Source organism: Amblyomma maculatum, chromosome 4, assembly GCF_055883805.1.
Source record: "Amblyomma maculatum isolate TAMU_Amacu chromosome 4, ASM5588380v1, whole genome shotgun sequence".
Lineage (NCBI taxonomy): Eukaryota > Metazoa > Arthropoda > Arachnida > Ixodida > Ixodidae > Amblyomma > Amblyomma maculatum.
The window spans coordinates 146,872,426-146,888,654 of record NC_139347.1 but is presented as its reverse complement, the minus strand read 5'-3'; the positions used below and the strand labels follow the sequence as shown (position 1 = coordinate 146,888,654).

The 16,229-nt window shown below is 44.6% G+C and overlaps 1 pseudogene; it reads right to left on the bottom strand.

The window, feature by feature from the left end:
* Window positions 1-14,097: 14,097 nt before the first annotated feature.
* On the bottom strand, window positions 14,098-14,930 carry LOC146193272 (uncharacterized; annotated as a pseudogene).
* Window positions 14,931-16,229: the final 1,299 nt, after the last annotated feature.

Below are 16,229 nucleotides of genomic sequence, written 5' to 3'. Positions count from 1 at the left end.
GACGGTGCCGCGGAATCCATCGCGGAACCGAGTCGCCCTAAAAAAAAAACAGATATTCGTAAATCGTTCTATACTCCTACGCGATCCTGCTTCGTGAGCTGAAAATTTCGCACTCGCTAGTGGAGATAATTTACCTAGGAATTGCGCAGACTAGCTGTGGAGTTAACAAGACAAATGTTTCCATGGAGAGATTTCCCTGTCTGCATGGAAGGTCTTTAGGTATATTCTCGCTGTTCGTCTCGTGGAGAGAGAAAACTGTCGCAAAAATGGCATGCATCGGCTTCTAGTCGGTAACGCCGGTCGTTAGAAACCTCTCATCTATAAAGGTAGATAGGTAATTCATTTCGGATGGAAACGCCGCAGCAACAAACTTCCCTTGTCCGCTGTCGGCATGAACCAAAGGGCAAGGTGTCGTTTTTTGTGCCATTGTAAGGAAAACGGCAAAAATGCGAAGAAGGCAATGCGGCGCCGGTAGTCTGTCAATAGCTCTAGTCGTACCGTGCTGAAACGAATGCGTCATTGCAGGTGCAACGTTTAATTTCGTTGGCTCTGCCAGGGGGCTGAATAATACGTCACTCGTCAAAGAGGGTTGTGTGCCTTCTCCAAGTAAATGGCCTCACTTATCGCTGTGTACACGCGCGTCAATGAGTGTCCACGAGAAGAATGCACTGTTTTTTAGACTGAGCAGTGGGGACAGATATTTTGGTGCTTTTGCATTGACAAAAAGAATTCAGAACTAACTTTTGTAAGCGGAGGAACCAAAAAGAAAATGAGCCCCTTCCCCACCAACACTTCCTTGGCCTTTAAAAAGCACCGGGTTTACATGCTCGGCCGCGTCGCGTGCTCCCTGCAGCATCTTAGTACTTGCCTGCTTGAGCGCGATTGTTTTAAGTCTAAAGCCTTTAAGGTGTCATTTTTGTCGGCAGAAAGTTGTCAGCAGAGTTGTGTCACGCTTTCGAGAGCAAGAGGTAAAAGTGAAGTAATAAACCTCGTCTCCACCGGGAATCGAACTTCCATACCTTGGATCCACAGTCAGGCTCATTAACCACTGCGCCATGTCCCGGATGTTTGAATTTTTTTAGCATAGTATTTATTACATGCCTTTAAATGCAGGAAAAACCTATATACATTATTTACAAAGAACGCAGCTTGTAGACAAAACGTTCAATCGAAACATACAACACTACATCACACAACTTAGCCCAACTTCACTAAAACGGTGGCAAGGAAAGACAACACATCAACAATAGCAGCCAGTATGATTGATAGTCACTAAGCTTATGCACCATCTGGCCGAAATGAGTGCTGGAGAAAATGAGAGAATTGGCATTCCGGTCCAACATACACGTTTCCCACAGGCAGTGAAGTCCCAGGACGAAAATCATATCAAAGGGCTCATAGTAATGTTTGATGGCCATTAAGTAACGCACACTATGGGAATTCAAAATTAAAGTCTCTCTTCAGTTTTCCTAGCTGAACAATTTGAACGATTTGAACGCAGCATGTGTGCAGGCAATAGAACAATGTTTTATGGTTTCAGGTGTATCACATAATCGACAATTAACAGAAGCAACGAAAATAATCTTTTTGTGAAGCGAAACCTTTACAGGCATAGCTTCGGCATGAAGTTTAAAGGAAAATGTTTTAGTATAAGGCGAGATCGGTATTTTGCGCACCCTTTTTAACACATTATGCCCCTTACAATTAGAATAAAGTGAACGATATAAGGGAGGTGTGGGCAACATAGACATCAATTCTTTGTATACATTTTTTCCCCAAACAGAGAATAAGTACTCATAAGAAAAGTGAACTGCCAGAAAACGCACCGAATCGTAAACTGCTTTCATAAACCCGAATAATAAGGGCCGATCGGTAAAATTGGAACAGACCACTAAATCGTCAAGAAGGTTCACAAAGTTAATTGGCAGGGATGCTATGTTAATTGGATGGGAGCTATTGCGGGAAAAAAAGAAACGAGCAACTAACTGTCTGACATAAAGATGTGCCAAATCTATTTCGACAGCACAAACAGGTCTCAACAGGTTATCACGCCGCATAGGCACAAAACTGAAGGATCATATGAACTTCGCAAACGTTCGTTGGAAGCTTTGGATGTAATTCCTCGCGCAACGGTGTACCTGCAAAACATCATAAATATTTGTAGCCACAAACATGTTACAGGCCTGTGCTCGACCAAAAAATAATAGGCGGTGCGGAACAAAAGTCTCAGCAAAGCTTTTGAGTGCCGGGATCCGTTCTTTCCGGTAACGCCCACTGGCCCACTGGAATTGACTTGATGAAGGGGAATTGAAAGGTATTGAGGCGGAACACAAGACCATTCAATTCCAACATAATGAGCCGGCGTTGCTCCGCATGAACCGAACCACGAACCCGAATATTTAGACCTATTGATTTTAGCGCCAGATAAAATGCCAAACTGCTTAATGCTGGTTACAATTTTTTCAATGCTTTTTTTGTCAGCGGAGAAAAACGCAAATCATCGGCCTACGCAAGCAATTTGACTTCGTTATTAAAGGCAACATAACCACAAATATTGTCTCGCAGTAAACTCAAAGTGGATCTAGGTAGAGGGCCAAGAGCAGCGATGACATAGGAGAGCCTTGCTTCATGGATGATCGAATTGGCCCAAGCTCTGAGAGGTGACCATTACCAATCAAGCGATTGGAACAGTTGTCGTAACAAAGTTTCACCATTTTAAGTACAGTTGATCTAACATTTGCACGCTCGAAAAGAGAAAACGGAAATGTCAGCCGGGCACAATCAAATGCCTTCGCAAGGTCAATGTGGAGTAGAAAAAACTGTTCATAGGAGCCAGAGCAAGATTGGAGAAATGTACGTGCAACATATTTCTAATTTTGTAAGAAGCGGCCCCTAAAGCCAGACGTCTGATAAGGGCCAATGAGAACTGTCATTGCATGTTGTAAACGATTTCATAGAACTTTCGCAAAAATTGCACAGTCCACATTTTCCAACGCTCTTGGCCTGTAGCCATCTACTCACAGCAATTTTCTTTATCCATGCTCTTTAGAATTAAAACTGCGTGATACCTCGTAAAAGACTGAGGAATAACCACGACATCAAAACGTAGAGCGAAAATCTGCAGCCAGACAGGGCTCAGCACAGGATAAAAGTTGGAAAACTCGCATGATATGTCATCTGGGCTTGGTGTTTTAGAGAGGGGTAATTGTTCAATTGCTTGTTCTATATCTTCCAACGTGAAAGGGCCATTGATAAGGACACAGTCATCATCTGATAAATGCGTTATAACAACTGGGAAGTTACCTAGTATGCCCGAATCAGGAGCAGCAGAAGCACCACTGAACTGTGCCGTGTAATAGCTCACAAAAATAGATGATATAACATGTTTTCGTTACTAGGGTGCCATTAGACATCATTACCGGTATTAACTTAGCAGTAGCATGGCAGTGCTCGTAAAGTAGAGATTTTCGAATAGGGTTTTCACAGTACAAAGCATAATTTGTACGAGATCAAAGTCGGGCATCCCTGTATCTTTCAGCGTCCTGTTTTATAGGTCACACTTTACCCCACTAATTTCGTCTAAATATACTCCAGGTGCCTGACATTCTAATTCACAGAGGTTATACAAACACTTGGCGATGTCTTTTCTTGAGCTTTCCTGTAAAATGACAAAACAGACAATATTTAAACATCTATCTCTCGCTTCTCATGTTTAAACAGCTCCCAAGCAGCAAAGATTGGCGTGACACCTGTCAAACACACTTGCAGTGGTGAGCATATCCTAAAGGCAAGTTCCTAGTGATTTACAAGCGGAGAATATAGCTTCCGAAGCTCCCATTGTGGCCTATATGTTGAACAGTATGTTCTTATGAGCCGAGCAACCACCATAAAATGATCTGAAAAACAAACTGGTACAGTTTCACACAACAAATCACGGGAAACCAGCGAGGAAGAAACATAACCTATGTGTAGGCGCGCGTGGGACCTCTCCTAGATATGCGTGAACAGTGTAGTTGCATGACATGAGGCCCCTGTATCAATGAGTCCTGAGTCCTCTATAACACGCGAAAACACTTTACCGCTTCTGTCTCTTTGTGCACTAAGCACAGCACGATCATTCAGGAACATACACTATTATATTTCCATTACCACAACATTCTTATCGTGGTCTTGAAGGTTAGCCATGCCTTCAAAAATATCAACACGCTCGCTGCACTATTGGACGAATAAATATTGATAAATCTCCATGGCTTCCTGTGGAGCAAATAATCACTGCTTATTAGCCGCCCTTCAGAGGCAGTAAGATCACGCAGAAAAAGGGAGAGCATTTCGCAAAAACAAGAAGCCACACGCCGGAAAACCAACAGCATGCGTCACAATAATATGGTAATCAGACAAAAAGGGTCCCAGTGCCCTTTTTGTATCCTTCTCACTCTCATTGTTCGTTTCCTGGACGGCGACAAAATCATGACGACAGCTGCTGAAAAGTCGGCGAAGTTGCACCTGCTTCTGATGAGACCTAAGGCATCGCAGATTCAGCATAGCAAACACTGGCTTCTCAGGGGTCGCCAAGGTGACCACACAAGTGCTATCTCGCCGTCTCTCCGGAGACAGCGACGTCGCCTCGAGACCTCTACCGCGACTGCGAGAACGCGAAAGTTCCACTTCGCCTTGTGTCTAAACGTGTGCTGGCGGCGGAGATGCTTCACGCTTACCGGATCAACACCTTCACTTGAGTCAGAAGTGCAATGTGCCAGGCGCTTATGAATATACTCTTCAACAGGAAGGACGGTCTCAGTGGCAGGTAGAACAGCCTGACCTGCAATCTCTCCCCCAGCATTGACCCTAGGGGATGAAGTAACCTGGGCGGTATCTTTGGTAGAATTAGAGCAGTGGCAGGCTCCCTATTATGTGCCGAATTCGGCGTGTCATATCGAGGCAGAGTCTCGTGTTCTTCCACTTTATCCTAACTATATTTGGAGTCACCCCGATGAACAAACGATGTATTAGCTGTGGAAGCCGAGTCCACAGTAGCGACTCAAAAGACACCAGCCGCGTAAAGCACTTCCCTGGCGTCCATTATATGCTTTGCAGAGCGTCGTCTGGGAACGCACACAACACCGAAGCTTATCCGCAAGGATAATCACGCACTCTTCTGTGGTATGACCGAAGCGTCGGCAGTCCTCATAATGCGGCGTACGGCAGTGCCTACGGATGTGGCCAACACGGTTGCATCGGAGGCATAGCGGTGGCCAGCCTGGTATTAAAAGAAGGGTCTGTATACCACAAATTGTAAGCACATGTGGGACGTCGCCAACAACGACTCCTTTAGCGAGAGAAACAACATACAGGTTCAACATTCTCAAATCTTTCATTTCAGCCACTTTCCAGTTTTCCGTCGAAATAAAAGTCGTCTTCCCGTTCGCCTGTATTGCTTCACGTATAAAGTCGCCTTCCAAGCGCTCGAGAAGCCACAGAAGCTTCAATTTCACCACTTGTGGCTCTGAACCCCCGACGACACAGCGACGGTCCTTAATATCGACATCACACCAAGCCACCAATTTGCCTTTTAATTGTGCCAATTTTCAGGTGACCATTGATAACATGGGACATTTGAAATTGGCCAACTGAAATTATTTCCTTGAGGTCCACAACATTCCAAAGTGAGTCTGTGAAGTCTTCTGCCCGGTACGGGTGCCCGCAAGGTCTGCACGCATGAAAATGGAGTCAGCGACCAGTCTACCTTTTGGCAGACGGTGCAAAAGACTACGGTATTAATTACTGCTGGCTGAGCAGTGCCTCGGCCTGATGCCGATTGAAGGCTTTGTGCGGAGATCATAGAGAGAGCAACCGCTTGGTGCAGCGTCTTCATCTTCCTCCTTTTCCCAGATTTATTTATTGCGAAAGTTGTTGTTGTGGCTGTAGGAAGAAGGAAACGAAAATGCACGGGTCTGCTACTGGCTCTGTAGCTGAGCCACCTCCGCTGCCTCGTGCAGATAGAAGAGAATATAGAGGAGAGAAAAGGAAGAGGGAAAGAAAGACGCGCGTTGCAACAACAGCCGTCGTCCACCACCAGCAGTGGCGTGTGCAATGACGGCCTTGGTTGGTTGGTTCATAGGAAGGGAAAGGCGCAGTATCTGTCACACTTGCTCTGTGGACACCTGAACCGCGCCGTAAGGGAAGGGATGAAGGTGGGAGTGAAAGTGGATAGAGAGAAAGGGGAGCCGTAGTGGAGGGCTACGGAGTAATTTCGACCACCTGGGGATCTTTAACGCGCGCTGACATCGCACAGCACACGGACGCCACTTCGTTTCGCCTCCATCGAAACGCAGCCAGAACAGATAAAAATTCGGTGCCAGGCTAACCTCCTGCCGCAAGCGGCGGTGACTCACCTGGACCAGCCCCATCAGGGGAAGGTCTGCGAAAGCAGTACTACGCCTGATCTAACCGCTCGTCGCTGCATGCCGTGTCCATGTCCTTATTAAAAAAGAAGAAGAAAAGGACGCTCGGTTACCCACAGCTAATGCTATGGCTCTATACATTCGGTTCAGAAGCCTTCTCATTTTTTATCTTTATTGCCTGGCTGTGGCACACGACAAAACACGGAAGGAAACTCCGGTCAAAACATGACAAACACACAGAAGACAATTTACATGAATGAATGTCATGATCAGCCAGTGTTAGACTGGCCTTGTCGCTTTAAAACTCCCACAGACACCACAAAACACTTGGGAGCCATCCGGGAGTTTCTGCAGCCACATTTTAAATCGCAATAAACAGCTCCATATTCTTTCGAACGTAAAAGAAGTAAAAGGTCGATCAGAACTACAGATAAGTGAGACAGAAGTCGAGAATACAACTGACAGGTTAAACGCTGGTAAATAACCGAGACCAGATGTGTTCATCGCGGCTTTTTAAAAACACTTTAAGAATAAAATTACACCTATCTTGACTTTGATTTTTAACGACGCCTTCGATGTTAATTCACTGCCGCCATCATATACGTCATCACACATGACCGGCATCCCTAAAACGGATCAGATAGACATATTATGACTGGTTACAGCCTACAGACCAACAGCGTTTACAAACGTTGAATACAAAATTTTGTGAAGGTACTAGCTCGCACGTTGTAGACCGTAACAAAGGACATTGTTCGTTCTCAGCAGACGTGTGGTATAAAAGGATGCTCGATTATTTGTTCTTGAGTATTGCGATGACTGGAATGGTCGCGTAGCCATCCTCCAAATCGATTTCGAGAAATACGTTGACTGTGTTTGTCAAGAAATGTGCAGTCGATTTTGGATCGTGTGAAAGTTGTTTCAGTTATCTACAAGGGCGTGGCCCTGGCGAACAGAACTTGACGATACGATTGATCGTAAACAATAGTTTGGGAGCCTCCATTAGCGTGCAGCGTTCGGTGCGGCAGGGCTGCCCTCCAGCCCTCTCTTATGTTTTGTATTTACTTTCATACATTAAACTACATCATTTATGGGTTTAAGTTACTAGCAGCCGAGGATAAGTTGTTAGCGTGCGCGGACAATGTTGCTTTTTTTATGGTTGACCAGGAAAGCATACTTGAGCTGTCAAATGCGTCCGTGAGGTTTCCCATGTTACCGGTATTGGGGCAAACTGGGCTAAGTGCCTTGGGCGATGGCATGGGCAGTGACCATCGAAGCCTGACCACTTCGCCAATTTTACGTGGGCGGAGACCCCGACCAAGTACTTGGGTATCGAGCTGGATAGTTACCACCAAAGCGAGCGATATTGTAAGGGAAGACGCAGGAACCACGGGAAAAAGCAGAGAAGTGGAAAGGCGCCAAAATATTTTTTTTTTTGTTATAGCTACAGTACATTATCTTTTTTTCATCAGCAAGCTATGGTACGTGTTGCATTGTTCGTTACAAGTGTTGCAAGTGTAAACTTAAAAAACCTCACAGGAATATTGCCGTTTTCATATGGGCCGCGGAATGAGAACGCAGCAGCACGACGAATCCGTTCCAGTGGGTTAAAGATGGGAGTTTGTGGCTCGGGCATCTCTTTTTCCGCCAGGTGATCAATAGATTTTTGCTTCTTTGGCGAGGTTTCCGACCCATTCTCGGGCCCCGTCTAGCTAGTTAGTCTGCTGCGCTTATTGCCTGAGTTTGTTTTCTCCACCGAAGAAGTAGCGTATGGGACTTACAGATATTACAAGGCGGTCATTGCGAGTGTTAGATTTCTTTCAGAGCGTTTATCTCCAGAATATTTGTTTGGTGTAAAATGTTAAAAGTTTCACCGCTATCTGTGTGATATTGTCTTCTTAGAACCCTTGTACATGGTTCTAGGAAGACAATACTGTGGAGGCCCTGGCACAGACGTACTAAAGAGGATGAGAAGGAAAACGAAAGTTCAGCAGTGAGCTAAGACCATTTTTTAATTATATACCAGACCATACAAGTATGAAAGTTTTTGGAGGGCGGGGGCTTTTTTGTACAATTGGTAGTGCATTGTGTAATCTGTAAGCAGCCAGAAACAATAGATCGTGTTTTTTGACATTTTTGCCAAGTGGTATTTTTTGGGGACGTAATACAACGGACCATAAATAGGGATTTTTCACTAGACTCGCATCGGATTCGATATTTAAGCAGAGAGATTGAGGATGGGTTCCATTCGAAGTATTTATAGTTATGGGCCTCCACTGTATATGGCAGAATGGCAAGCTATCACTGTGACAGGGATGCTAGGCCTGATCGAATTTATTTTCTAGAGTGTGCGCTACGCCCTGGATCGTGAAACTCTCTTCGTAATTCCCCTTGTCTACCATGAGGATGAGAGCGGGATTCCGCGAGTGACAGATACTGCGTGTTTCCTTTTTTATAAACGAATCATAAAACGCCGGTAAACTTCAATGAAATGCTGGTTGTTTTCGACATGGGGCGAGCGATGTACTGTCACGACAGGTCATGACGTCTCCAGGAGATTCATTAAGCCAAGACATCTTTGCCTGCTAGTGATCGCGGGGGTCCCAGCTCCCGTCTCTTAGGCCTGCGGGCCGGGGACGGCGATGGAAGGGTCTCCTTATTTGGTGGAATAATAAAGTTGTTATTACATCACATCACAAGCATATGCGAAGCTGACCGCACCGGTCGTCCGATCCAGGCGCCCGTGCGCCGCCTTTCATTTCCCGCTTCCTCGAAAGCCGCACCACACAGCAAACAGAAGGAGACTCAGATGCGTTAGTACTGCAGTCATCAACGGCGGTTGAAGTTAATTTACAGGATAGAAAAGGCCCAGTATCTGTCACTATTCGCCACGGACACATGTACCACACCGTAAAAAAAGGAAGGAAGGTGGGACTGAAAGAAGGGAGATAGTGGTGTTGTAGTGGAGGGCTACGATCTACTGCGCAATAATCGCTCTCGCCTCATCGCACTTTAGTGGTCCGAAATGCCCCCTAGAAGTTTTTTCTTTTATCCCTTCCCTGTTCTCGTCGTAGTCGCTTTTCAAGAAGAAAGGTGCAATAAGATTAAATTACGATGCGCTTTGAAAAATAATCTAATTTTGAAAGCTATTTTTGTGGCTCGAACTTCGACATTCGACATCTTTCTTTTCAACTCAGTTTTTTAAAATGTCTTCCTTCGCCTTTGCGTGGTAATCATCTTTGTGCATGATCTCAAACACCCCCGTCTTATCAGTAAGACTGACCGTCAGATCCGGACTCTTCAACCACTTCATGACTGTTTGTGGACTGGGCTGTGCTCTTATAGAACCAAGGCCTTTTAAGAACGCAGAAACAGCCTCTACATCTTGGTAACAGCAATCTGGCCTAAACTCATCGTTCAATTCGGATATACCTTGTAAACAATGCTCAATATATCGGAAGCGCCTGCCTTTGGCTGCACCACATACTTAGGTCCCTTCTTTCAAACATCAAGAACATGCCTGGGATTCAATTAATCCGTGAGTTTGACACCCCCGCTATTTCTTCTAAGCTGAATCCTTTTCCTCTCTTGGAAGCCTATTCAAAGTAAAAAATCTACGACTTATCCACACTCTTGTCTGCTACTGCAAGAAAGAGCTTCATCACCTTTGCTTGCTCAGGACCAAGATTGGTGCTACACATATATTCTCGATAGCGAGCTTGTACATCAGCACCTGCCTCCATGTGTCAAAGCGTAGAACCTTGAAGACCCTCCTCGACGAACCTTGTGTCGTAGCCAAACGTCCAAATGCCCAACTAAGGATCGGAGATGTTGGTCGTATGTTTAGCCCATACGTCAACGCACTAGTCCTTGTCTTCGCTTCTGCTATCTAGTCCATGAGAATACCTACTTGATGGAGTGGAAACAATGAAAGAATAGCAAGGCTCGATGCACTCGACATAAAGCTCGGTAGCACTTCGCTACTTGCTTAAATGAATTCTGAGATTAAGAAATTCGCAATGGTCAAGCGGATAGAGCTAACTCAGGACCGGGTTAATTGGAGAAAAATGATAGAGGCCTTCGCCCAGCAGTGGATGTAGTCCAGCTGATGATGGTGAGGACGCTTTGCATCAGAAATTCTCTGTGCTGCATAACAGCTAACATTATGATAAGTATTTAGTCAATCGCTTGTTGTGTCTTCAAAATAAATGTCAAAAAATGTTTTAAATTACTGCACTCCTTCGTTCTAGAATATTTCAACACCGGTTAGCTTTTTCAGAAGGTATTTAGTATGCACCAGACCAGCAGCCTTGAATATACGAGAGCGCTGTACCTACTCATTTATTACATATTCTCAGATGGAGCCCAACTGAGAGGTGGGGCAGTCGCCCAAAACGTTTTTGTATATAACAAATGAACCTGAAGTACTGTCACTTCATCTATGTTTTCTCTGTTCCACAGAATCAGGCTACACAAACCGCATGGCGCTGTTCGCGACCTAGGAACACCATCATCCACGGGCATATACGTCAGGATTGGCATAAGGATTACAACTGGGCATTTCGTATTCACCACAGATTACGGCGGTGGACCTGTGATTGCATCGTTCATTGAAATCAAGCAAACAGGATTCCACTACGTGCCCCAATTCGAGCCAAGTTTTAATGTTAGACACGTTATTATTGTAAGTTTTCTACTCGTTTCATCTATGTTTCCAATTTTCAGAATTCAAGTATTCACATAAAATGTCAGGAGAAATATTTTTATTTTTTCTCTTTTTGTTAGCAATCTACATTCATGATATATGGTATCAGAAACATGATGATGACCACTTGACCAATGCAGCGTTAGGTGGTCATAAGTAAACAAATCATAAAGAAATAGAGAGATTTATCTAAAATGTGTATTTGAACACAATCATGTGGTTTTAAAAAATGTTAATTAGTTCGTCTGTTGATACATACAAACGAGCAACAGGTGCCACTAGCTCTGGCTATGTGATCGGTGATGGCAGAATTGCGACAGTCGGCTCCCATTATGCCTCGATTGTAGTATGTAAAGCACATTAGTATAATGCTAGCTTAAAAGTAGAAATAAGTAAAATACTTAGCGGGACGCAAACGACACACCTCCAAAATAAAGTTAAGTATAGCATTCCAAACCTTGAAATGCTTATTACATTGCATGACATTAAGTGCCTTCCTTTATAAGTGGTTCCTGCTGTGGTTTTATTGCAGAAATATCACAGGTCAGGCTGTTTAGAGCCCCGTATAAGAGTAGCACGCATTACCACCATTAAGGTCTCCAGTCAGTGTCTCAGCAACAAACATTTTATAACATAATAAGCCGAGTATTTTTTTGTGCCTGTTTTGAAGACGATGAAAAACTGAACATGGACACTTTGAGATGTTGTGTGGGATTTCGGAATCACATTAGAGGGCATCTCTTTATGATCCCCTTCCGTAGTTTAGCGTCATCGATTTAGGTGCCGTCGCCATTGTAACCAATCTAAATAGAAGCACACCCCACGAGGGAGTGACGAGAGACACTTTTTTTGTTACAACAGAAAGAAAAACCATCAGTCCTTCGCCGCTGAATTATCGGCAGCACGCTATATCTTGAACGACAGACCTTGAACACCGATTACACCACTGGCAGCTTTGTCTTCGAAGGAGAAGAGTGAATGACTCAACCGATGGAAGCGCTTCTTCTTTCGGTTCTTATAAAAGAGCTGACCGAGAAGAGGCTCGGCGCCGCGAACACTACAATCCAGATGGCTGCGCCGACAAAAAAGTAGCTAATAGCCCCCGATGAGAGAACATCTCCGTTCGGACCGTCTAAGCACAGCTAGGTGATGCCCGCAGAAGACCCTTTAGTTCCCGCTACCTAGGCAGATCATTGTAAACGCGGAGAGGACCTTTCATATTCCGACAGCTTGTACAAACCAGTTGCTTAACAAACGCAGTAATCAATGACTGCTCAGGTCATCTAGAGAGGACTGCATTTTGCGTTTTTGAAGCTACATTTCTGCGCCCAGATTTCGCATCAGGGGATATCGTTATCATCTTCAGATGGTTGTGATTTCTATGTTATATGTAACTTTAGGCACGAAGAAGGAATCCGTTGGAGAAGACGCGAAAGCAAACTACGCGGACAAATGGATCGTAACGGGACTGCGCGACTGAACGGAAGTGGGCTTTCAGTTTCCATACCTTTATGATGTCTGCATGTGTCCGCGATATTACACAAAGATTGACTGTCATCATATAGCCCAGCAGAACATCATTTTCAGAAGTAAATCTACAAATGCATGCTTACTATTGCATATAACGTTTGTGTAAACGCAATCGCAATGACTGCGAGCACACATGGGCATTTATGGTTATAAAAGAAGTTATACATGTTCACCATGCACGCTTCCCTGCAGTACGTCAGTGTCATTCACGGATCTTGATAGCTACGTCAACAACTGCATATGTATTGAGGAATTCAAACGTACAACACAGGGTCAGTGTTGATAGCTTTCAACAGTTGGGTAAATACGCTAGAGAACATTTTATGATCGAAACATGTCAAGCTCTGCACGTGAAAGGCACGAATCAGTGAAAATTGCTGCATATTCTAACTTCCAGAGTGCTGAGTGGTGTTTGAAGCTTAGTGAGCAGTCTGTAGGACAACATTTCTACAATTCTTACTAGCACATTCGACGGACTACAGGTTTTCCCTCTGAATTTAATCCTAGCGCCAGCGGAAATAATCTGTGCGCCGACTGATATAATCTAAGCGCCATGTATTATAATTCGAGTGCCAAGCATTTATTCATAGCGCCAGCATATTTAATCCAAGCGCCAACTCGAATAATGTCCGCGCCAACCACTTTAATCCGAGTGCCACCGCAATTAATACAAGCGCCAGCGAATTTAATCCGGGTGCCAACCAATTCAATCCACATGTGGAAAATAAATGTGGTGGAGGGCTCCAAAGCACGAAACATGAATTCCAGGAATAAATGGTAATTGAGATCACATTCCAAACCATGCGACGAGTAAGCGTAACATCTGCATGCACTATTTCGCTTTGTTCTTATATCTTGCAACAACCAAGAACCATGTGCAGCTGAAGAACAAAATGCTGTTTGTGACACGTCTCTTGAAGCTTTTAGCTTAGACGCATGGCAAGTGAATAATTATACCTGTAATTTTCTAATTTGGTTAAGCACTGCTTATCATGAGTTGTATTAAGCACTGAATCTGCATGCTGATGGCAAGTGTAGCCTTCATACAGCAGCCGGCTGTTTTTAGAAATTGCAACCGGTGCAGAAATGTATTTGGGTTTCCAATCATGATTTAACACCACTAGCAGAAAAGGATCAGTGTAACACACAGTTGGTTTCGGCGTGAAGACTTGGAGTAACGCTACCACGGAAAGAGAGAGCGCGCCCCTGCATTCAGTCTGGCCGCGACATGGTAGAGTGAATGAAACTATGTACAGCGGAGCTTACAACCGAGGCCAGGAATAGCTACTGGCTTCTCACTATGGTCACCTTAGCAGCAGTAGTTAATTTGCCATAGCGGCAATCCTAGCGGCGTAGGTTGCCAACAAACTATAAGCACGTAAAAGCACAGAAGTAGCCGACTGAAATGCAATTGTATTTTCTAGGAGACATTTGGCAGGTCTAAGTGAAACTCAGAACGTTTTACAAATCGTCTTCATGCAAAGCTGCCCGTATAAACGAAACGTTATGGCGGTCAAAAGCAGCACACTCTACCCTTTGTATTTGCTGCATAGAGTGTCGGGCAGCGTCGAGCAACAAACTGCGCCGATGGCCCTTTTTAGTCATTCCGGGAGGAGTGATTAGCACCAGGTCTCTCCGCTGACTGAGGAAACTTTAACTTCCGACTTGAACTTCGAAAAGACTTCCTCTATAGGGTTGAAAAACGGACTGTAAGGAGGCAGCCGCTTGATCGAGTGCGTCTGACTAGCCAGGCTTGCCTGTTCCGCACGAATGTGAGCTGGAGCATTGTCCAAAATAAAAACTGCTTCAGAACCAGGTTCTTTACTTTCGACACGGGCTGATATGTCGCTCCAAAAATCATTGAAAACGACCCAGTGAACCTTGTCTACGGCCGTCAAATGAATGACACCATTTGCGGACATGCAGGCGAGAATGCTAAGGTTTGCTCCTTTGGTGCCAGTCGTCGTCTGCACCGCAGGCTGTCCCTTCACTACACGGCCGAAGCTCCTTGAACACCATATGTTATAGTTGGTTTAATCGATGTAAAACCTGCACAAGCGAGGTCCTTCACACTGCAACCATTGCGCGTATGTTTTGCGGCTGCGTTTCACGTCGTCTCTGTTGCGGTCAATTGGCCTCTGAGTCATCAACTTCATAGCGTAACCGTCCGAATCTAGTAGGCAATCAATGCTACTTGTGCTGATGGCGATTCCCGGCAATTCTTCTTCCACTGCTTGTTTTATTTGCTTTAGCTTGAAAGCAGGGTTGTTATCCACAATATTCTTTAGAGCCATTACTGCCTCATTTCCGAATTTCTTCGCTGTTCCGCCTTTCTTCAACGCTTCGTTATCGCTCGCTGCAATAGATCTCGCCGTCTCTAAATTGATGCCCAGCGTGTCTGCCAATTTTTTCATATCTCCTCCACGCCTCGACATTTCGAGAATTCTGGTCCTGTCATGCTCGGAGACTTTGCTGTTCTTTCTTCTTGGTTCAACTGGAGGCTTGAACGGCGGTCCCCGTTTTCGGTGCCCGATTAGGATGTCAGGGCACTTATCATCAGCGTCCATGGAAGAAAATAATGCGCGTTAAAGTTCATGCGAAATTAATGAAAACACGCAGACTACCACCTGCCTATAATATACGAGTACGCACCACCACCGTCCGGCTCTACTCCGTCGTGCAAATGCAGACGACAACGCGGCACACACAACGGAGGCGCGAAGATGCCGCCTTTTTTGAAATCTCTTGTCTTCTGCGTTTCTAGCAGTTTTTTTGTATGCTCTTGAGAAAACATTTCTATTTTTTGCAAAAGAAAGTACACCTATTTCTAATAGTGAAATCACGTGTCTGTGCTTTCATCCATTCTCCTAACATAGCGCAAAAACCGACGACAATTCGGCATCGAGTAAATGGAGGTGGAAAACTTGCCGTCTGCTTTGGAACTTTTTGGCATTTGCTGTGTAATGTTTGGCTGATGAAATTACATGTAGCTAAATTAGATACGGTTGATTAAAACGTTTTTTTAATTGTGTGATAAAGTAGTTGTGTGTTTCATCGGACATATTAATTCTGTATATATTCTGTAATCAGCAGTGCGCACATTTGTGGGATAAATTGTCCTCTTGGAATATAGAGCCAGTAAGCCACACCTGTAGGACCCTTCAGTATTTCAGTGCCGAGATTGTGCGTTTGCCATAATATTGACGAAATCATCCGTCAATCTAACGCTTCACTTACTCGTCGCATGGTCTGGAATGTGATCTCAATTTCTATTTATTTCTGGAATTTATGTTTCGTGCTTTGGTGCCCTCCACTACATTCATTTTCCACATGTGGATTAAATTGGTTGGCACCCGAATTAAATTCGCTGGCGCTTGTATTAATTGGGTTGGCACTCGGATTAAATTGGTTGGCGCGGACATTATTCGAGTTGGCGCTTGGATTAAATATGCTGGCGCTATGATTAAATGCTTGGCATTCGAATTATATTACATGGCGCTTAGATTATATCAGTCGGCGCTCTGATTACTTTCGCTGGCGCTAGGAATAAATTCAGAGGAAAAACCTGTAGTTATATTTCCCGCAGGAAGCAG